General features: G+C 33.6%; 1 protein-coding gene across 1 annotated transcript in view; it reads right to left on the reverse strand.

Annotated features, from left to right (window-relative positions):
• The window catches only part of LOC114331234 (CD151 antigen), a 139083-nt gene extending 117287 nt beyond the window's left edge, over positions 1-21796 (reverse strand). Inside the window, exon 1 of the mRNA XM_028280730.2 lies at positions 21541-21796. The gene's annotated coding sequence lies outside the window, so the exon portion shown is untranslated. The remainder of the gene's footprint in view (positions 1-21540) is intronic.
• Between the last annotated feature and the right edge of the window lie 3087 nt (positions 21797-24883).

Here is a 24883-nt window from a genome sequence, read left to right on the forward strand (position 1 = left end):
ACACGGCAGACTTAAAGTACGCGGTTTTAAAGATCGCGGTCGCCGTCCGTAAATGGCAGACTTACTCATAACTCATTGCAATGTCGTCGAGAGAAGATGCTTTGTGCTATTTAGGAATTTTATCATATTATATTTTAAATACTAATAAAAAAAGACGAAATCGAAAAGTGTGGGTAAAGCACTGGCTGACGCAAAAAGAGCGTTTATCCCATGTGAATTTATTTAGAGAGTTACGTGGACATAAGGAAGATTATCATGTACCCAAAAAGAATAGAAATGTATTACTGGTTTCATCATTTCATTACACTGATACAGCAGACTGATTGTACAGATATTGTACATAAAATGGCGTCACCTTATAATTTGTCTAGAAATATTAAACGACGGCTACTTGTAATTTTTTTATGGGGTTCTAAACATCGCCAGTATAAACATTTACCTAATAACCCTAATAGGGAATATACTAAACAACGAAGACAATTATTTATTAAAAAATTATAATAGACCTAGTAGAAAATTATTTTCACTTTCGAACTGCATCCTCAGAATGACTTTCTCATATTCGATAAGCTGTTATGAAATACATACTCTGGAATGCCTACACAAAACCGACCTAATCCAACCACCAGGTAAAAAAGCATTTCAAACACTGCACGAAAAGGAAAACCAGATATTTTGCACACTTTGCAAATGCTACTTATGCATGGATCCTATCGTAGCCTGCTGTGAGAAGTAGTGTGTTTAGCAAAAAATTTAGAAGCTGTCCTCGTGGTTAAACCTAATGTATACCTAATTTTTCTGAATGATGTTTTTTAGTAGAGTTTGATTATTTTTTTGATCAGGTTTTGTTAAATAGAAGAATAATTTGATTTTTTATAAGTGTGGTAAGCTGTCAAAATCATGATGTGAAGTATAGCACTTGTTTTTGATCTATTTTAATTTAATACAAGGTAGGCATAAACAAACAAAATATCATAGAGAAGATGGTAATATTTTCATCAGGAGGATAAAACAGTCTATAAATAATTAGGTTTACTGAAAAACAAATAGTCAAAAATAATTTAGTACAGCTTAAAGTAGTGTTTTATGGTTTTCTCAAAACTTATAAAATGTAACTTGTCTCCTTTCAACAATAAACCATTGAATTATTTCTAGGCAATTTGCTTAATTAGTGAAAATATAAGTGTAACTTTAAACGCAATAACATGATGGCTCGATGCTCGCGGCTCGTGGCAGTGATACACGTACGGGTTAGGAGTAAGATTTCAAACTTGTTGGATCGACGGCGTACTTACTCGGCGGACTTAAAGTACGCGTACTTGCGGTGATACACGCGCGAAAAAGGTCGCGAGCCATAAGTTCGCGTACTTACTCGCGTGTGTATCACCCCTTTTAGATGAGATGGGGAGATGACACTAGAAAGATAAGAGGAACACACTGGAAACATAAAGCCCAAAACAGAAGCGAATGGAGGAAGCTGGGGAAAGCCTATGTTCAAAATTGGACGAACTAAAAGACAAAAGAAGAAGAAGAATTGTTCTTTATGCAAATATTTATAAAATTATTTTATATCTTTGCATTTTTAAATTTTGATCCGTTCTATAAATCGTACTGGGCGTTAAGTGTTATCATAATTTATGCAAGTTTGCATGAATGAGTTAAAAACAAGTATGGGAATTAACATATTTATTTGCGACTAATAATAATTGGTTTATGTTTTATGATATTGCATAAAACAATTATTTCACAACTATATATTCTATAATATGTTGGTCGAAGGAGAAGAAGAGGAAGGCAACAAATGAGTTGGGCTGATGACATCAAGAAAATTGGGGGACACAACTGGAAGCAAGTGGGGCAAAATAGAAAGCACTGGATTGAATTGGGGGAGGTTTATGTCCAAAGTTCGATTAATTAAGGCTGAAAAAAAAAGCAGAAGATGTTAGTGGTTTGACTTTACAATTACTTTTTCCTAAACATCGTCTCTGCTCTTCATGTTTCTTCATAAATTATTCTTTGAAGAAAGATAATTATATACATGGCTAAATCTGTTTTGGGTTATGAGATTTGTAGTCATTGATTGGTTAAATAAAACTAAGTATTAAAAGTGTTGAGCATATGAGTTTATTTAATTCACTATCAAAAACAAACTCAAGTTGTTATTAATATGCAGTTTTCCTTTGTAAGGAAGAAAATCTAAAATTACCAGCGTAACCTAACTTTATATAATTTCCTTTTTCCTCTCCATAACTTTATAAACTATTTTATAAACAATATCTATTTGGCCATGTATGTTCTATTTTTATTAGGTGCATTTAAGATAAGCTTAGCATGAGGCAGAAGACACAAGAAGATAACTCATACCCAAAAAAAGACAAAACAAAATAGTACCCTTTTTTTATCTGTCCAAAGAAAAGATCGACACATTAATAATATTTTTACTGTATTTACTATGTACTTAAATATCAAAAATCTAGCAGGTTTTTATGCTACTTAACAGCTTTTGTTTGTATATGTTACAGTTCAAGTTGATTATCCCGTTGGAGTTGACTATTTCTAGTTGGAGTCAACTCAAACGGCTGGTTTCAGTAAAAGTTGATTACAAATATAAAATTAAGATTGTTATTCAACATTTACTAGTAAAAGTATACTCCAACTAGTTTAAATATACTCTTCCCAATGCCATTTAGTAAAATTTGATTCACACAAACAACCGATTCTAGAAATTAAATCTTACTGGACATATGTAGGACAGGAAATAAAGCATTTTGGCTCGCAATTTTTTCGTCCAGCATGGATTTACTTGAAATTTTCACAGAAAGTAGGGAATAGCCCAAGGACCATTTTCTATATCTTGCCGCTGTACGTTAAAACCTTAGGGGTGGTTGGCACCCCATCGCGAGGGCTGGAATTTTTCATTACATTTTAACCACGAAAATCGATGGAAAATGTAATTCTAAGAAAAAATATATTTTTCGAGTTATTAGCGGTTGAAAATAAAAGTTTTTTGACGAAAAAAATCGACTTTTTCAGAGGGTTTTTTGAGAATAACTCAAAAAATATACATTTAATCAAAAAAATATAGCTTTAAAAATTGTACCTCTTAGAAACACAGACAAAATCCTTTTTTATGATTTTTTTACAACCAATACAAACTGAGATACGGCATGTTAAAGGTCAGGGTTACACCCTTTACAATAAACCCCTTACAATAAGGGATACTTTACACCTTTAAAAATAATCAACGCCCTTGAGCATGATATAGAATATGAAGTACAGGGTGAGATGATCCTAATCCCAAATTTTTATGCAAATCGATGTAATTCCGAATGCAAACCGAAATCATTATTTTAGGATAGGTAAATACAATTTTAATACAGTGCATTCATAAAGTGTGGAAACGGTCTATTATCTCATGACTTAATTATTTTTAGAGTTAAAGCTCTGACAGGTCGATTATTATTTTTAAATTATGATTTTTGACGTATATCCCATAATATTGACGTCATCGATTCAGGCGTGATGACGTCATCGATTATTTTTTTAAATGGGAGAGTGGTAGCTTATTTGAAAGGTGACTCAATTCTCTATTCAGTAATATAAACATTAACATCATTATTTATAGAGGGGGGCCAAAAAATAATTTTTGAATTAAAACAATTGACGCAAGTACAATTGACAATTAAAACAATTACATGTATGTAATTTATATAACTCAAAATACATTTTACTGCTGTCAGAAAAGAGAACAAAAAATGTTTATTTGATAAATAAACATTGCTTTCCGCTTAAATTAAATGTTCAAACTGCCAAGAGGCAGGTGTGTGGCTGTTATTAATTTAAGAGAAAAGCAATGTTTATTTATCAAATAAACATTTTTTTATAATATGTGGCATCAGTAAAATGTATTTTGAGTTAAATAAATTAAATACATTCTGTTTGCGTCAATTATTTTAATTCAAAAATTATATTTTTTGGCCACCCTGTATAAATAATGATGTTATTGTTTATATTACTGAATAGAGAATTGAATCACCTTTCAAATGAGCTGACACACGACCCCTATTCCCATTAAAAAAAATCATCTATGACGTCATCACGCCCAAATCGATAACGTCACTATTAGTATTAGGGGATGTACGTCAAAAAAACATAATTTAAAAATAAAAATCGACCTGTCAGAGCTTCAACTCTGAAAATAAAAGTCGTGAGATAATAGACCGTTTCCACACTTTATGAATGCACTGTATATAGCTGCAACAAGGGTGGTTTTAAGAGTTGAAATATTATGATATTATATCCTAAAGCATAAAACAATCATTATTTAACTAATAAAAATCAAATGTCAACCATATTAAAATTTAAAAAGTTATTTTATATTTTTTTACAATTAGGGGTAGTTATCACCCTTAAAAAACCAAAAGCGTACAATGGCTCAATCAATATAGAAAATGAATTAGAGTGTAAAATAAGCCTAATTTTTTTGTACAAATCGATGCCGGACGAAAAAATTGCGAGGTTTTGCTTTTTTTTTAGCTTCATTTCCTAGCCTATATGTTCAAATCATCATACAAAGAGACGCACAGTCATCAAAAAAGCACGTGAGATTATGGCCCGGTTGTTTAAACTCTTATCAAGAAGTTGATTTTAATTAAGTCCCCTTAACAACCATCAAATAACAACACCCCTCGTTCGTACGTCAATCAGTTGATTGTAATCAATTATGTTAATTATTATCATTATGATTATTAACATAATTGATTGATTAATTAATTATTAATTATTAAATAACATAACAATTATTAACATAATTGATTAATAAATCTCATAATTGTAATCAATTATATCTTCAGCAACCCAAACAAAGTTGACATTGACAGTTGGTGACAGTAATTATATATTTGATAGTGATCGGTTGATTCCATTTTTGATTAGCGTTCGAACAACAGGCCCTATATGTACTAGTACTTATATAATCAACATTTACTAAATGGATCCAGGAATAGTCAACTCAAACTAGTAAAAGTTGAATTAAATTTTTCAAATCAACTTTTACTGCTCGTTTTAGTTGGAGTTGACTCGAACTAGGAATAGTCAACTCTAACTGAGAATAAACTTGAACTGTAACATATACATATTTTTGGCGGGAAGATTGTTATTGACAAAAACAGTGGATAACAGCATTTAAAACTGTCTAAACATTGTATGTAAATATGTATATGAACATAACAGCAAACCATCGACCTAGGTACCCATAACAGAAACGTTCCATACATTACTTAGGTAATCTTTGCGTCAAGATATAAGAAATTTGGCCTGGCGCTGGTGGGATGTCCCTACCGATTTAGTATCATAATAACAAACAACAAACCCTCCAGGAGCGGATTCGCTAAAATTAAGGGAAAAGGTACAAAATGCAAAATTTCGACGCCTGTCAAAATTTTCAATGTGTTTTAAATGTAATCTTTTTTTTCGAATCCTGAGAAAACTAATATGTAAGTATTTTTGAAAAATTTAAACGCAGAATGAAAAATTACTTTATTACCGAGGGCCGAAAGTCCCTTGGAATGAATTAAAAGTTTCTTTTGAATGAGATATTTGAAATTAAAAATCACACTAAATTTTCTCTTAGTTTTTCACCCCTGTAACTAATTAAAATAAACATTATAGAAATTTTCAGGGACTTTCGGCCCTCGGTAATAACGTAACGGCTTAAAGCCGAAAGTTCGTACCCATCCCCTTAACAAAAAAAAGTCAAGTCTTCAAGTAGATATAATATTTTAATGGGGTTGGAATAATAAATATAAATTTAAATATCATGTCATTATATTTATTACCTATTTATATCTATGTAGTTATAGGTATATTATTATGTACAATGAAATAAGAGAAATGAACAAATTAAAGAAATTAAGGAAATTAATGATAATAACAATAAAAGATTAAAAGAGAGGTAGCAAAAATCAGAATTAAAAAGATAACATAATAAAAAATAACATAGAAAATAACACAGAAAAATAAAATTTGAAGTTTAGACGGAAAAAAATAAATACAAATTACAACCCTATGTCACTATCGCTGTCATCTTCACTAGAATCGTTATCTAATGTTATAATTATTGGTTTAATATGTGAGGTTAATGTTCTGTAATGATCTTCCGTTTTTATAACATGTGAAACACAATTTTGCCACAGTGTTGGGGAAATCTTTTTTATTTCTTCTACAACATGTGACACCGATTCGCTACTAAATTTGAGACAGCAGTTGTTTCGCCGTAAACTTTCCTTAAGTTGGCTCCAGATTAATTCAATGGGGTTGAAGACACAGTAGTAAGGAGGTAATCGCAATACATTATGACCATCACGTTTGGCTAATTCGTCTATAACAAATTGTTTCTCAAACACTTTTGTGTGAAGAACTTCCAACATTTCTTTTTTTGTATATGTTTCTTCAAAGTACAAATCATTGTCATACAAAAAATCAGATATCTGTTTTTTTGTCGAACCTACACCGGGGATTTTTCTAATTTGTTCGCTGTGATACGTTGCGTTATCCATTACAATTACACTTTTTGGAGGCAAATTTGGCAACACCTTCTTTTCAAACCATTCCTTAAACAAGCTACCCGTCATATTTTCATGGTAGTCCAGTTTTGAATCTTTAATGTTTTTTGCCGATAGTAAAAAACTTTCCCCTACAAGCCAGCCATTTTTGGATCCAATGTTCAGAATAATTATTCGCTGACCTCTATTAATTGGATAATTGGGTGCACATTTAATAGAATCGTCTGTCCAACCTCTTTGAGCAGTATCGTGGGTATCGAACCATGTTTCATCTAGATAAAATATCGGTCTTCCTTCATCTCTAAATTTAGATATAGCATCCAAGTATTTATTCCTCCATTTAATTAGACGAGGAGAATCCATTATTGATGATCGCTTATTAATTTTCTTGTATCGAAAACCAATGTGATTCAAAAAGCTTGATGAAGTTGAAGGCGAATACGTAATGGAATAGTCTTTAACAAGTTGATCGTAGATCATACTAAGCGTTGGAACTAGGTTCTTTGAATAGAAATTGTAAATTGCTCTTCTAGTTACCTCAGCATCTTTTTCATTTACTGCTTTATGTATAGAAAAGTTACTCCGCTTTTTACGAGGTTGAATTCTATTCGTAACAATTTTCCACACTGTTGTATATGGCATCCTTGTCAGTCGAGATGTTGTCTTGATGAGGAATTTACCGTCTTCTGGATTTGGATTATCTTCTTTCACAGTTTGATAAACATTCCTAATAATTTCTTTGGCATCATCAGATAAATGTACACGTGTTTTACACTTAGCACTAGCTTCACCGACTTCAGACATTTTACTTGAATACTCGCGATCTAACTTTCTATCTAAATGCAAAAAAAAATGCCTGAATGTGCAAATGGCAAACTTAAATATGTTTGCCCCCCTTTCATAATGTTTCATAATGTTCCATAATGTATGTTTTCTGGATAAAGAAATGATACTTAATTTTACCTAAATACCTATAAGCACGAGAATTATGTGTAAAGCTATAGAATAATAATTAGAGTTATATCTTATCTTTAACTAATGCTCTTTCTAATGATTCTTTAATTTTTTTATTTAAAGATAGAAAGCTGCATTATCGGAAGTCCATTTTGTTTAAAGTGAAAACGATATAAAACACATTATAATCTTACTCCATAAAATTCACGTAATGAGCGCATTGGACATAGAAATTGTTTGTGATCGTTTGTAATTGATTCCAAGCAAGTTAATTTCAGATAACTAAACGAATTCGTCTACAGTAAACAAAATTTTTAATACATTGTCTAGAAATTTTAATTTTAATAATTTATTTGCATTGATAGGTAACGAGTCAGTTCTGTAAATAATATAAAGTACGGCCCTAGTAGCTGTTCCAAAACTATTGCCACCCGTCGCAAAGACAATTGAGGGATTAGTAACGTCAACTATTTATTATGATACTAAATCGGTAGGGACATCCCACCAGCGTCAGGTCAAATTTCTTATATCTTGACGAAAAGAATACCTTTCGTTCGGTGCCGCCCAAAATCCCGACAGCCAAAATCCCGATAGCCAAAATCCCGACGGCCAAAACACCGACACGCCAGAATCCCGACAAGCCAGAATCCCGACAGGCCAAAATCCCGACATGCAACAATCCTCGCATAAGTAAAAATTCCGACTTTTGTTTAATACTTTTAATACAAAATACTTTTGTTTAGTTATAAAAAATAAAAAACAGATGGCCATAAACAAAAAACAAGAAATAAATGTAATTATATGTTAAAAATAAACTTATCAAACCTGTCGGGATTCTGGCCTGTCGGGATTTTGTATTGTCGGGATTCTGGCGTGTCGGGATTTTGGCCGTCGGGATTGTGGCTGTCGGGATTTTGGCTATCGAGATTTTGGGGTAGACCCCTTTCGTTATTCCTAAGTACCTACACTGACACGACAGGACGATACAATCCAAAAACTGGAACAACTTAAGTAGATTAAAAGCACTTAGTACACCAATTTAGCACCTGATAAACATCGTTTTTGTTGTTTTGTAACAGACAGCGTAACGAAAGTGACAATAATTAAGAAAATATGTACCATGCAACAAACACATTCATTCTCTACTGAATCACGGTGTTCCAGTAGCCTCCAGCTGTATCGCAATGCTACATGCTCATCTACTGAAGAAGAATATGGCAACAAACTAGGCCTCTTCAAGACCAGATTAAACAATGCGAATTAACAACTCAAAATAAAAATCCAACGGCTAAAAAATGAGACAATTAATTCCTACTTAAAGATTCAACGGATAACAATCTAATTTATTATTAAAAAATGAATAACCATTTTCAATTTCGTTGCAAAACGAAAATACAGCCGAACCATATTCCAGTCCAATCAGAGAGTGCTGCAAGCACCTCTACCGGTTTCGAAACTTATTAGTCTCTCATCAGGAGGCACATATGCTGCTCTCCCTGATCCAACCAAAACAAACCCCAGCGTGCAGTCCCGAATTGCAACGAACGAAATGGCATAGATGCCCTAGCGGCAACTGCTAGCAAAAGACTAAGTTTTCACTCTAATGGCATATAGCATATCCCACCAGAATGAAAACAATGGGAACCTTCTCTGGTTACACCTCCGAGGCTTCTACAATTTGCAAGCCATACGGATGCTGAGACTAAGGAAGATGAGGGAATTCTACAATTTACAATTCACGTCCCATCTGCTCAGCGCGGTAAAGTTCCAACGAGACTGGTTCACTTCATACTCCACACAGAGTAAATGTAAATAAAAAATGAATAACCATTTTCAATTTCGTTGCAAAACGAAAATACAGCCGAACCATATTCCAGTCCAATCAGAGAGTGCTGCAAGCACCTCTACCGGTTTCGAAACTTATTAGTCTCTCATCAGGAGGCACATATGCTGCTCTCCCTGATCCAACCAAAACAAACCCCAGCGTGCAGTCCCGAATTGCAACGAACGAAATGGCATAGATGCCCTAGCGGCAACTGTTAGCAAAAGACTAAGTTTTCACTCTAATGGCATATAGCATATCCCACCAGAATGAAAACAATGGGAACCTTCTCTGGTTACACCTCCGAGGCTTCTACAATTTGCAAGCCATACGGATGCTGAGACTAAGGAAGATGAGGGAATTCTACAATTTACAATTCACGTCCCATCTGCTCAGCGCGGTAAAGTTCCAACGAGACTGGTTCCCTTCATACTCCACGCAGAGTAAATGTAAATAAAAAATGAATAACCATTTTCAATTTCGTTGCAAAACGAAAATACAGCCGAACCATATTCCAGTCCAATCAGAGAGTGCTGCAAGCACCTCTACCGGTTTCGAAACTTATTAGTCTCTCATCAGGAAGCACCTCTACCGGTTTCGAAACTTATTAGTCTCTCATCAGGAGAGACTAATAAGTTTCGAAACCGGTAGAGGTGCTTGCAGCACTCTCTGATTGGACTGGAATATGGTTCGGCTGTATTTTCGTTTTGCAACGAAATTGAAAATGGTTATTCATTTTTTATTTACATTTACTCTGTGTGGAGTATGAAGGGAACCAGTCTCGTTGGAACTTTACCGCGCTGAGCAGATGGGACGTGAATTGTAAATTGTAGAATTCCCTCATCTTCCTTAGTCTCAGCATCCGTATGGCTTGCAAATTGTAGAAGCCTCGGAGGTGTAACCAGAGAAGGTTCCCATTGTTTTCATTCTGGTGGGATATGCTATATGCCATTAGAGTGAAAACTTAGTCTTTTGCTAGCAGTTGCCGCTAGGGCATCTATGCCATTTCGTTCGTTGCAATTCGGGACTGCACGCTGGGGTTTGTTTTGGTTGGATCAGGGAGAGCAGCATATGTGCCTCCTGATGAGAGACTAATAAGTTTCGAAACCGGTAGAGGTGCTTGCAGCACTCTCTGATTGGACTGGAATATGGTTCGGCTGTATTTTCGTTTTGCAACGAAATTGAAAATGGTTATTCATTTTTTATTTACATTTACTCTGTGTGGAGTATGAAGGGAACCAGTCTCGTTGGAACTTTACCGCGCTGAGCAGATGGGACGTGAATTGTAAATTGTAGAATTCCCTCATCTTCCTTAGTCTCAGCATCCGTATGGCTTGCAAATTGTAGAAGCCTCGGAGGTGTAACCAGAGAAGGTTCCCATTGTTTTCATTCTGGTGGGATATGCTATATGCCATTAGAGTGAAAACTTAGTCTTTTGCTAGCAGTTGCCGCTAGGGCATCTATGCCATTTCGTTCGTTGCAATTCGGGACTGCACGCTGGGGTTTGTTTTGGTTGGATCAGGGAGAGCAGCATATGTGCCTCCTGATGAGAGACTAATAAGTTTCGAAACCGGTAGAGGTGCTTGCAGCACTCTCTGATTGGACTGGAATATGGTTCGGCTGTATTTTCGTTTTGCAACGAAATTGAAAATGGTTATTCATTTTTTATTTACATTTACTCTATGTGGAGTATGAAGGGAACCAGTCTCGTTGGAACTTTACCGCGCTGAGCAGATGGGACGTGAATTGTAAATTGTAGAATTCCCTCATCTTCCTTAGTCTCAGCATCCGTATGGCTTGCAAATTGTAGAAGCCTCGGAGGTGTAACCAGAGAAGGTTCCCATTGTTTTCATTCTGGTGGGATATGCTATATGCCATTAGAGTGAAAACTTAGTCTCTTAATTTATTATTCTTTATATAACACTACAAACAAAACCAAAAAGACCAATTCTCTTCTTCACACATTAGCAGAGGTGTAACCAGGATGATTCTAAGGGGGGGGGGGTTACGTCTACTTGAAGGTCTCTCTCTGGGGGATATGGAATAATAATGGTGTTAAGCGTATAGAGCTCAAAGTACATCCAAAAGGGGGGTTATAACCCCCAAAACCACCCCCTGGTTACGCCTATGCACATTAGACTAGTTATCCCATAGTAAATGGACCAGAAGCAATGAATAAAAAGAATACTATAAATTTGCTAAACGTCTTGAAAACACACACCCAATAAATCCAAAGTCAAAGTTGGTAAGAACCAGTTCGAATAAAAGAAGTAATAATACCAACATCCCCTAAATAAGTATTGAACTAAAGTAAAAGAAAAAATCAACCCAAAAAAATATCCAGCCTACGATCTAATATCTACTGTGAGGTATTAAAAAACCTACATCGTAAAGCTATTGAGAAATTTACTAATTTTATTATTGCTGACTTTAGATTAATGTATGTACCCACATTATGAAACATAACGGAAGTCATAATGATTGCTGAATCAGGAAATCCTTTCAGTAATATGTCTTTGTACAGAGCGATATCACTATACTTCCTGTAATATTGAAGGTATTCGTGACTCTTCTGCTTCTGCTTAAAGAGTGAAGCCAATAAGTATTGAAACAAAAAATTTGGTCCCGACATATTAATTTTGCGTCAGAAAAAAGAAATCAACAACTGGTCAAATGCATAGAATGATAAATAACATTGAAGAATCAGTACAAGAAAAGAGAGTTTGCGACTATATCCCTTTGATATCGCTCAAGCCTTTGATAAAGTGCAGCATTAATGTTTTATATACTAACTCAAAACATTTATGACAGCAATAGTTGCCAAATTTGGCAATTTATAAAAAAAATATCAAACAAAGACTCAACGGGATCGGGCAGTATATCAGCTGATATGGTGGACGATTTTTTTGAGTTTTTTATTCCCAAATTTGCATCAAATAAAATCGACTTCAGTAAATTTAATAGTAATGTAGCATGCAATGAATCATTTTATATGCCTATCAGTTTGGAGGAATTACGATTAGCAATCAAACAATCTAAAAGTACAGCACCGGGTTTTGATAGCATTACATATAAAATGATTGAATACTTGCCTGAAATTGCTAAAGGAATTCTTTTAAATATTTTTAATAGTTGGTGGTTGCAAGGATTATATGACCAAAGTTTAAAAAAAACTGTAATTTGCTTACTTGCTAAACCCAACAAAAATTTAAGTCTACCTAACTCTTACAGACCAATTTCATTAATATCATGCATTACAAAAACATTTGAGAGAATTATCAAATTAAGAATGGAATTGCATTTTGAAAGTAATTGTTTATTACCTATTAATCAGTTTGGATATCGCAGAGGCAAAGGCACCTCTGAAGCATTAGCTCAATTAGTTTCCGACATTCAGAATGCACTTTCCATTAATCTTATAACGGCATGCTTGTTTTTAGATATTAAAGGGGCTTATGATACTCTGGATATTGATATTTTAACTGTTCAGCTCATAAAATACGGTATAAATTATAAATTCGCACAAAGAATCACAGATTTGTATAGGGACAGAGAAGTTTTCATTCGAGATTCAGAAAATCACATTTACGGCCCTCGATTATTATCAGTCGGAATTCCGCAAGGTTCAGTCCTAAGTCCAGTACTTTTTAATATCTATACTGCAGAATTGCATGACATGTTAAATGAAACAAATAATACAATTAAAATTATTCAGTATGCAGACGATTTCTGTATATACAGCAGCCGTAAATCATATAATGAGTGTTTATGCGATTTGGATCTGATAATGCAATGTGTAAAAAGATGGTCTATGGCTTTTAATTTCACGTTATCCCCTGAAAAATCTAGCATCACCTTTTTCACTAGACATAGGTTAAGTTCCCCTACCAGTATAAATTTAAGTAATGTTGATATTAATGTATCCTCTCACCATAAGTGTCTGGGCGTGGTTTTGGACAAAAAACTAACCTGGACACTCCATGTGAATCACATTATCAACAAATGCGAAAAAGGTTTAAACATGCTTCGTTGCATATGTAAAGCTAGATGGGGTGCCGACCCAAAGATAGCATTAATGTTCTATAAATCGTATATTCGGTCAATCATTGATTATGGATGCTTTTTATATGGTTCATCGTCAAAATCTAATTTATCAAAAATCGATCATATTCAGTATAAGGCAATACGTATATGTATTAGTGCGTTTAAGTCAACGCCATGTGCTGCAATTCTAGCAGAAGCGCAGGAACCTCCTCTAAACCTTAGAAGAGAATTATTGTCTAATAAGTTTCTATTAAAGACCAGGACTTTAGACTCACATAAATTATTAAGTAAAATTAACAGTCTCACTGAATATAACTTAACAAATTCTTATTGGAGAATTAAAACTTCTCCCCCTCTTACAGATGCTTATCTAGAAACTAACAACTTTAGCATTAACACTAAACAAATATTACCCATATATAACCTTTCTATTGAGGAAATCGCAATCTTTCCAAAGATCATAAAACCTACATATAGAAACCTACCATGCCAAAACAATAAAATTATAAAATTAATCTTATCTGAATTTTCTAATTATAAATACATCTATACAGATGGTTCGAAAACATGTAATAGTGTAGGTAGTGCTTATTATGTTTCTAATATAAAAAGTGGTAATTCTTTTAGACTACCTAAATGTACATCTATCTTCACTGCCGAACTTTATGCTATTGAAAGAGCCCTAACTTACGCGGTTGAACAGAACTTTGGAGACACGGTTATACTATCAGATTCTTTATCTGCTCTTGAGGCAATATCACAACCAATAACCAAAAAACACAACAATGAGTTGTTATGCCATATTAGAAAGACAATCGCTCGATTTAAAAATAAGAGTAGTGACTTGGTCTTTATCTGGGTAAAAGGATATGCTGGAATCAAAGAAAATGAGATAGTGGATGAAATGGCAAAGAATTCGGCAACTTTAAATGAAATAGTAGATTTAACAATCTCCAGCGATTACATTCCAGAATTGCATAAAAAATTAAGAAAGAAATGGGAAACTATTTGGCTTAAGTTTGTACAAACTTCGAGGAATCCATACACTTACATATACCCACAACTTCCGCAAAATATCCCACACATATTTGATTATCACGTTACTCGGTTTTATTCCACATCCCTAAGTCGCTTAAGATTAAACCATGGCAATTTTCCTGCACATTTAGCTAAAATAGGAATGCGTATCAACTCTCTCTGTTCATGTGATAACTACTCTACTGCAGATTTAAATCATATAATCTTTAATTGTGAACTTAATAAAAACCATACGAAAGCACTAATTGCTAGACTTCAGGAGCGGAATGTAAGTTTACCGCTGAATATTTCACATCTACTAAGCTTCAATACCAAAACTATTAATGATATTATCATACAATTTCTTAAAGATTCTAAAATAAAAATTTAATATGACATCTTCAATCTTCAACTTTCAAATATCTGTGGCAAAAAGTTTATCTAATGCCATCCCCTCTTTGTGAACACACACAATAGTTGCCAATTTTATAGTCTTATATATCTCAAAACCACTTTAGAATTAAACAAGAAAATATCAGATTCAGACGTGAGAGGAATTAGAGCAGTAGGTGTGCAAGGTACCAAGGTAGCGTGTTGCGCCCTTGTTAGAATAGGTATAATATCATTGCCACCCATTCTTACGCTACTGTGATTTTATTGGTATATTATGATACAATCAATGAGATAAACAAACTACAAACAGACGTTGGCAATATAATCTAAGAATAAAAGAATGGAAAAGGCTGAACCAAAATAAATTTGTCGTTGTTAACTTTACCAATTGTAACGTTACAATGTTCCATCCCCTTTCTATAATTTATCCGATTGTCTTTCTTTGTGTTTTACTTCTCATATATAGATTTTCTCTCTATTTTGTTTCTTTGACATTTGAGTTAATTTTCGTTCCAAGCCTTTTCATTTTAGTTAACATTTCATTCTGTAGTTTTTCCATTCAAATTAAGTTCCCATTCGCTATTCAAAAAGTAAGTTCAGCACTTCAATTGTTCTAGCTCCAATTCTGTTCCGTTAACGTACTTCAAATAATAATTTTCTGAAACCCGAACTATTTATTGTAATTAGCGAGCATCAAATATTCGTCAGTACTAGTTTTTCTCCAATATGTTAAACACTTAACAATGAGTGCCTTCATATAATTTGTTCTCTTTCGAATAAAACTTGAAGCAAGCAAATCCATGAAATAATATTATCTACAACAAGAAGTTTTTCCCAACTTATTTGGGGTGAGTATTTTCCTAATTATAATTTACCTTATGCTTTTCTGCAAATATTTTAGTGAGCGATCCTTAGCAATGCTTGAGTTTTTTTATTTATTATTATCTTTATTTTTTTACGCCTATTGCTATCGTTAATTTTATTCAGTTTTTAATTATAATTTTTACCTTTGTGTATCTTCGTTGGGCAAGGAGATTATGTTCAGTGGTATAAGTTTCGACCGTTTGACTTTGGTAGGACAGTCTACTTATACGCGAACTGGGTCTCCTTGCCAAACGTGGATCTCATGTGCTATTATATTCCTAGTAATACGCACTGTTTTTTTTTTCTTAGTCGCTGGGGAGAGCATATTCTTACGGCGTTATCGAAATGCCTCCCACTTTTTCAGGTAAATATTTTCATACATGAAATGCCTCCCAGGTACAATCGAAATGCCTCCGTTTCGTTAATCATTTAGGCTGATATTTTGTTTATTTAATCTCTGTATAATGAGAAAATGTTGCCAAATCATAATTTAAATAGGTACTATCTATCTATTTTGATTTATAAAAAATGGACATTATATTCTTCTTGTCTTTTGTTTACTGCAAGATAAAATGTCATCTTCATAATATATTATCTCGCTTTTAAATATATTATAGAAGAATGTTTTAAAATAATTGTCCTGTATCCCCTAAAGTAATATCTTCAGCCTCTGAAATTTCCATTCATAATAAATAGTATCCGTAAAGCATTTCCTGAAGCAGATCTTCGTGGATATCGTTTTCATTTGGGTCAGGTATGGTATAGAAAGGTTCAAGCACTGGGCTTACCTCCAGAATACCAGAAAAAAGTTGGTGACTTAACTGAAATTGCGAATTTTTTGAAGTTATACTTCTTTACGCGCGATATGAGGGTGAATTTTTATATGTTAAAACCTACGATCTCGGCGCATGCGCATTATAACTTTGTTCTGATTGGATGTTCAAATGACATGTCAAAAATTGTCAGCAGCTGTAGCGCAGCTGTGGTTTGGACGGTTGACGGTTTGGTTATGTATGGTTGTTGCGTTTTAAAATTTGTGGGAAGAGAAACAACAAAGGTTAGTTAATAGTTATACTGCCTTTTTAAATAGTTTTGATATTATATTTTTGAAGTTATACTTCAAAATGTTTTAATTTATGTATGTATCAGTCCAGAAAAGGTGTGGAAAGAATATATTAGTGTTTTTAAATATATTTTTCTACAACCGTGTTAAAAATGCAATTTTTAAGACTCCATAGGAGCGTTAACAATGCTACTTTAAGGCACTAGTGCTTTAAAAATTTTAAGGCACTGCAGTTAAAAGTGAATTGTCAAATTGTGAAACGTCAAAATATTTATATTTCATTTATTAACATTAATATTAATAATACAACTTGCGCAATTTGAAAAAGGTGGTTTAAAAGGTTTTTTATTATAATTTTGTGTCTTTGGATTTGTCTTCATTGGGCGTAAAATAATAAAACATCTATTTTTATATTTCACTTGTCACCGTGATGTATAATTATGTATATCTGAAAGGTAACTAGCATGCGGCTTGATGGCCTTGTTGGTAGAGCATTGGACCGGAGATCAAAAAATCGCGAGATTGTGGGTTCAAATCCCGGACGATTCATATTTTTTTCTTTTTTTTTTATATTTGGTATTGTTAAGTTTTGGTTCATTTTTGGTAATTATTGTTAATTTTTTGTATTGTAACTGTTAAGTAGGTATATTTATTTCGTTGAAATTATATTATAATAGAAGTATAACTTCTTACGTGCGTACAGAGTACACACACATTCTTTTTTATTTATATTTTTTGTCTTTCATACTTACATCCTGAAGATGTGAGCGATTTTTTTGCTATATATTTGGCAGAAATTAAACCAGTCGATGAAAGAGTCACCCAGTTTTATGATTACCTTGTTGAATAATTACATATCTGAAAATTCGACATTTCCTCTACATCTTTGGGCTGAGCACTCTTCGTCCTTATAAAGAACCACAAACAAATGCGAAAGTTTTCATTCCAAGTATAATTCTTCTTTTTACTGCCCTCATCCTAACATTAATAATTATTTTATTTATATAATTTTACAGTTTCAAATAAATACCTACATTAAAATGAATTCTGTTTCGACACCAAAAAAATGTTATTGCGGAAAGTACAGCAAAAATAAATTTTCTAAATGAAAAAATTTTAGAATCAAGAAAATATAAAATAAATAGATTAGCATTTGTCAAAGTAGTATCATATAAATTTATGAAAAATATTTTGTAATTTTATATTTCTATAAACATTTTGTAATGTTTTCCAAATAAGGTTTTTGTGATGTTACTTTTAATAAATCTATAAAATACTTATTATATTTTTGTATTTTTTGTCAAATTATTAATAACAAAAAATAATGGTTATTATATATAATGGTTATAAAACTAATTATATTGTACAAGTTTTTATAAGAAATTTATAAATACTGCCCAGTGTCAATAATGTTTAATACATAGAGGTTGAAAATAAATAAATGAAATAACAAAATACCAATTTTGACAAAAATTTACAAAAGGACGAAGATGTGGCAACGTCGCACCTTCATATAGAGATTAGAAGCATGTAATTTATTTAGAGCTCGGGAGGCAATTCGTATGTGACCATTTTAGCGACAGGTAAGAAACCCCTCTTCGGGAGGCATTTCATATGCGGCCTATTCTTATGCTGTATGAACCAAGTACCACCTAGCGCCGTTCTGCACTGGTGCCCATGCAACTACAATAAGGGCCTGCATCCAAACACCTCCACCTCCAGTCAACAGAGGCTACGTGGAGGCGAAGTCCCTCCAAAACCTTAGGACGGCAACGGAGATCCCTCGACGGACGCATAAGATAAGTAGCCCTCTTGCAGTCAGGTGTTAGCAAAGTGCTACTGAAAAAATTAGTTTCCTTGACAATTTTTTTTTGTTAATAATCTTCAATTTCTTTTCTTCAGTATTCTAAATAGCAATAATGTTTATCTGATTGATTTACTAGGGTCAATAAATGAATATGTAAAACTTTTGAATTTTACTGATTAACCTCCCTTATATCCTTGGAAAAGTGATTTATTGTTGCACAGCACAGGACCTACGCCAGGCTGAGCTAGCCAATAACCTTTGTAAGGGTTACACCTGGCGCCCAACGTGTTTTTTTAATGGTAGGGGAGCAAAGTATGCTAAATGTGCAGTCACTCGAGCGCTTTGGGGACCTATTGGGTTGTGATTATTAGGTCCTAAAACCAAAAAAAGTTAAGTAAAATTTTCCATTTTAGCGGGCGCTTGCCATTTTTTAATTTAATTTTCCATTTCCATTAATCGTTTTTTTCGAATATAGCGCCATCTATCCATAATTCGAAAAAATGTTTCGAATAAAAGTTGCTTATTTTTATGCAGAGAATTCAAATCTGCAATAAAAAATGGGGGCTCCCATTTAAGATTTTAAAGTAACCCCCCACCCCACCTCCGTGGGGGGTCGCGTTTGGTACCATTCGATATATTTTTCAAAAATATTAAATAAGTGTATTTCGCAGTTTTTCGATCTGATGTTTATTTTGCTAAATATCGCGGGATTTGTATTTAAAATTTAAAATTTACCCCCCACCCCTCTCTGCGAGGGGTCGTGTTTGGTATCTATCGATAAATTTTTGAAAAATATTGAACGTGTAGTTTTTAGTTTTTCGATCTGACGTTCATTTCGCGAAATATTCGCCTTTTTCTTGTGAAACTTTGTGACTCACCAATTCCCTTACGCCCCGCTCAAATCGTCAGATTTTTTAAATATACACTGTTTTGCATGTACTTAACTTACCTTATCTTAATCTGACAATTTCGAGTATTTTTAAGGATAGATTTTTTTTTTCGGGCCCCCCTAAACGAACTCCCCTGTGTTAAGAGCCAATATATGGCAGAGGTACATCTGCAGGGTACCACGTTTCTCCCCATATGATAATCTGACGCGCTCGAGTAACTGCAAAAATCCCCGCTTGGGCTCCCCTACCATAATAAAGGTATACAAATAACTACTAAGTACGTTATAAAAATACGGAAAAATAACTAGGTATAACTAATCCTACATAATGCTTGAAGAAAGTCTTCTCTATCTATATACATTAAGCTTTTACCTTATAAACAATGCCACGACCTATTTGGACTTCTAGTAGACAACTCTGGAGGTGTGCCAAGAACATCAAGAAATAAATAGTCCAGAAATTTCAGAATAAATTAATTTGAAATATTGTGAATGCTCCTTGGTACGTGATAAACAGCAACCTTTATAAGAAGCTGGGTATAGAAACTATCAAGAAGACTGCAGAAAGTAGTGAAAAATGACTCCATAGCCATGTGAATTTGGAAACAACCAGCTCCTTGACAACACAGGATTAATTAGAAAGCTGACACAGCCCGTCGAATTAGTTTGAGTGACAATAAAAAAGCAGAGCATAGTACTGATGCATGTAGTGCATTAGTGCACTATCTATTAAATTAGATGAAGAGAACACCATAGGGTAAACTCTTGATTATAAGTAACTTTAGTAACTTAATATAGGTTAAAAATGCTTATTGGTTATCTGTGACCAGATTGTAATCGTAAATAAAAGTAGGAAAAAAAGAATGATCAAAAGAATGATCGACAAATACGAAGCCGCTCTAGAAACTATGTGGGAACCTTCATCTCTTGTGGCAACCTTCATATTTATTCCAAATATTGGTAGAATAAAAGCCAGCCGAAAAAGTCGTCAAATAAAAGAGTCAACTTCGCTCGTTTTATTCGGTAACAAACTTCGTTTTTCTCTCTCAAGGAAAAAGAACATTTGGAAGACATACCTATCCTTATATCTTTTTACTGTAATAAAATGTGTTGTTTATCCTACAGTTTGTAAATCCAGGTAAATAGGGAGAAGTGTACTTTTGAAGTGTGTAAATTAAATAATTCCTAGCAAAATACCACTATGAAGAGAGAAGGATCTCATGTACGATATAAAAATACTTCTATTTCTTATGCAGTTTTTTTAATTGATGGAAAAAAACCTTGTCTGACTGTTGAAAAATGTTCAACTTTGCTGTTGTTTTTGAGGTCGGAAAAGTTAAAAACATCTATTACCAGCACAAAGGACTTTCACACGAAAAATTACATTACATATAACGAATATTTGATCATGGTGAGGTCAAGAAACCTTACCATCTGAAGTCTACGGTGTCAGCTGACCTTACCATGATCAAATAGTATTCGTTATATGTAATGTAATTTTTCGTGTGAAAGTCCTTTGTGATTGTAATAGATGTTTTTAACTTTTCCGACCTCAAAACAAAAACAACAGCAAAGTTGAGCATTTTTCAATAGTCAGACAAGGTTTTTTTTTCCATCAATTAAAAAAAACTGCATAAAAAATAGAAGTATTTTTATATCGTACATGGGATCCTTCTCTCTTCGTAGTGGTATTGTGAACTTTTTGACCATAGCTCTGAAGATGGCTTTATAAGCCGAAAGCGCTCAGCTAGGAATTATTTAATTTACATACTTCAAAAGTACACTTTTCCCTCTTTACCTGTAGTCATAAGTGTGTACAAAACTATTTCAGTCTTTACATTAGTTTGTAAATCGACATATTAATACTATTTTTACTGTAAATAATAAAATAACATAAAATAAAATAATAAGTTTTTATGGTAATACTTCTTGTTTGTATAGGTACATATTTTTGGCGGGAAGATTATTATTAATAAGAAACTGGATAAATTCGTTTAAAACTATATAAAATTTTGTGTAATTTAAAAACTTATCAACTTTTATACTTAATAGCAAAATTTCCTTTATACATAACATCGAAGTGTCGACCTAGTTACCCATAACATGAAACTTTCCATACATTACCTTTAGTTATTCCCACCAAGTACCGCCGATACGACACAAAAACTGGAACTACTTAAGCAGTTTAAAAGTACTTAGTACACCAATTTAGCACCTGATAAACTTCGTTTTTGTTGTGTTTTGTAACTACTAGCGCAACGATAGTGACAATTAAGAAAGTATCATGCAACAAACACATTCACTCTCTACTGAATCACGGTGTTCCAATAACCTCCAGCGGTATGGAAATGTTATGTTGCGTGCTAGCTCTCCTACTACAAAACCCATTAGCTCTTTAACTACAGGTCGAGTAATCGAATGGTCCGGTGTTGCCGATGGTCGAAACGTAGTTTCGGTAATTTCGAAGGATATTGCCTAAAATTGACAATAATTTGCTTTCATATATAGGGTGTTACCAAACTAATTTTAAATAATTATTATTTATTTACAAACTTCAAAGGGTCTTGAAGACCTAGGACTAAAATTAGTATTAATATAATACAATGATATAATATTTTATATATTACAAAACTTGTACCAAGTGTGGTGGCTTCTTGTTCAATCCTGCTCCTTGCCTACTAAATTGACATTATCAATCCATCAAATCCATATATGTATATGTTACCGGCCAAACCCGATTTCAGGACAAACTAGTTTGGCCTTGGCAACGGGGGGGGGGGGGGCGCGTCCTAGTCCAGTAACCTTTTCGGCCACCTGTGCTCCGGCATTCTTTGTACATGCCCGTACCATTTCAGGGCTCTACTTTTACTACCGCAACTTTATTGTAATTAAGCATTCTACTTCTATTCTGTTTCATATTCTCTCTGTTCTTATTCTCTCCTACCTGGTAATTTGTAGACACCTTCTTATAAACTCCAATTCAACGGTTCCTATTTTATTTCGTATTATTGTTGTCATTGGCCATTCTTCCGTTCTTATAGGGTAATATTCAGCACCCTGAAAAATCCTTTTTTGTTTTCTTTAGTTCGAGTGTTCTTTCATATCACTCTATGGAGTGCTTTTGTGGCTTGTTTTCCCTGTACTAGGTACCACCTAGGTTTATCATTTACCCTAAATATTTAAAAGTCTTACAACTCTTAATAGTGCCTTCTAAACTTACGTTTAAATCAGCAACCAATCTGTAATCAAGTATGTATTTTCTACTAGTTTAGATTTATTTGGATTCTTTAGGATAAACTAGTTTGGCCTGAAGTGTGAGTCTTTATATCAGGATAAACTAGTTTGGCCTGAAGTGTGTGTATTTATATCAGGATAAACTAGTTTGGCCTAGGACAAACTAGTTTGGACTACGCGCGATAGGACAAACTAGTTTGGCCTAGGCCTTACTAGTTTATGCTAACGCGCTTAGGACAAACTAGTTTGGCCTAAGCCAATCTAGTTTGTCCTGAAATCGGGTTTGGCCGGTAACATATACATATACAAACCATCTTTGTCTGGGTCTTCCTTTCCCCCTTTCCGTGGTTGGGCCCCGTTTTAGGATCATCTTTGGTATCCTCTTCCTTTCCATTCTCATCAAGTGTCCCATCCATCTGCCTCTCGGTGCATTTATGAATTGACTGATGCTTGGTTCGTTATACAGTTTCTCTAGCTCCCAGTTTGTTCATCGCTCCAAATCATATTATTATAACTCTCAGAATTTTCCTTTCTTACCTTTCCAATTTCTCCGTATTTGCTTTTTTAATTGTCTTTACTTCGCTACCATATGTCACTGTGGGCCTTATAACCGTTTTATATATTTTTAACCTTGTTTTTTTAGACCCGTGTTGAGCTGCCCCCCCCCCCACTTGCAAAAATTAAAAAACAAATAGAATCGGTTTTTTCGGCAGAATTACGAGCTATTTATGACCTCTTGAAATTATATAGTTTCGATTTTTGAGCTCATCCCCTTCACCCCCCAACAACCCTTTAATTGATTTAACTTAAGAGAAAAATGCTGAGAAAACTTAAAATATATCGTATTGTAGATATAATTCCTATAGCTTATATACTCTAAGAATAAACTATTAAATCACGTGCATTTCGATTATTGAGCTACAACCCTTTCGCAAGAAAACCACCCTATCTTCCCGGCTTAAGAGAAACTTGTACGTAAAATGCATTAAATTAATTATTTGGCGACTACATATCATTTAGTAATTTATAAGCTCCCAAATTACGCGCATTTAGATCAGTAAATTGCAATTTATTTTGTATAGTGCAGTCACTGAAGGTAAAAATCAACGATTGCCTTCAATTTCGGTAAACCTTCATCGATTTTCACGAAAATTGGTCAGTGGTTAGAGGATACCTCAAGAAACAAAGGTGATATGGTACCACCTTGCGCCTTTACCCTGAGGGTGGATACCGCCCCTTCCCTTGGGTGAAAATTATTTTATAAAAAATAACTGCACAAATCAATAAGAGAATAAATTAAAAGCAAAATTTATCATATAAAGTTATTAAAATAAGTCAATACTTTTTAAGTTATTAAAGATCAAAGATTTTAATTATTCGTGAAAAAAATGCATGTTTTGAAGCGGTTTTTCGTAAATCACTGACAAACTGTAAGTTTTTACAAAAAGTTAACAGTAGTTTAATTCGTATAGCTTATATTCTAAGAATAAACTCCTAAATCACGCGCCTTTCGATTATAAAACTACAATCCCTTCGCAAGAAAACCATCCCATATTCCCGGCTTAAGGCAGAGTTGTACTTAATAGTTATTTATGATATAAGTGTTAAAAGTACACGTTTAAGGCACGCATGTGAAAGTTTGCAGAATGAGCGAAAGCGAGTTCTGCAATTCACATGAGTGCCTTAAAAATGTACCTTTTAACAGGCATATCATACAATATTTTTTCTAGAAACGTAATTACAGGAAAATATCTACAAAAACTTTTACTTGAACTGGACTGACATTCCAATTTTATATTTTTTTGACATTACATCAAAATTGCATATACGGTAAATACGAACTGCAGTGCCTTAAACATTTTTTAAAGCACTAGTGCCTTAAAGGAGCACTTTTAACGCTCGTATGGAGTGCTAAATATTGCATTTTTAACACGGTTGTAGAAAAAATAATTTAAATTAATTATTTGGCGACTACATATCGTTTAATAATTTATGAGCTCGTAAAATATACGCATCTCAATTATTGAATTGCCATTTTCTTTCTATAGTGCAGTCACTGAAGGTAAAAATCAACTATGACCTTCGATTTCGGTAAATCTCCATTCATTTTCACGAAAATTGGTGAGCGGATAGAGGATACCTCAAGAAACAAAATTAACAATAACAACTTAGCCGGGGGTATATGTCACCCCTTCTCGGGGGTGAAAATTAATTTATTAAAAATAACCCCACA

The sequence above is a fragment of the Diabrotica virgifera genome, chromosome 3 (assembly GCF_917563875.1).
Source record: "Diabrotica virgifera virgifera chromosome 3, PGI_DIABVI_V3a".
Lineage (NCBI taxonomy): Eukaryota > Metazoa > Arthropoda > Insecta > Coleoptera > Chrysomelidae > Diabrotica > Diabrotica virgifera.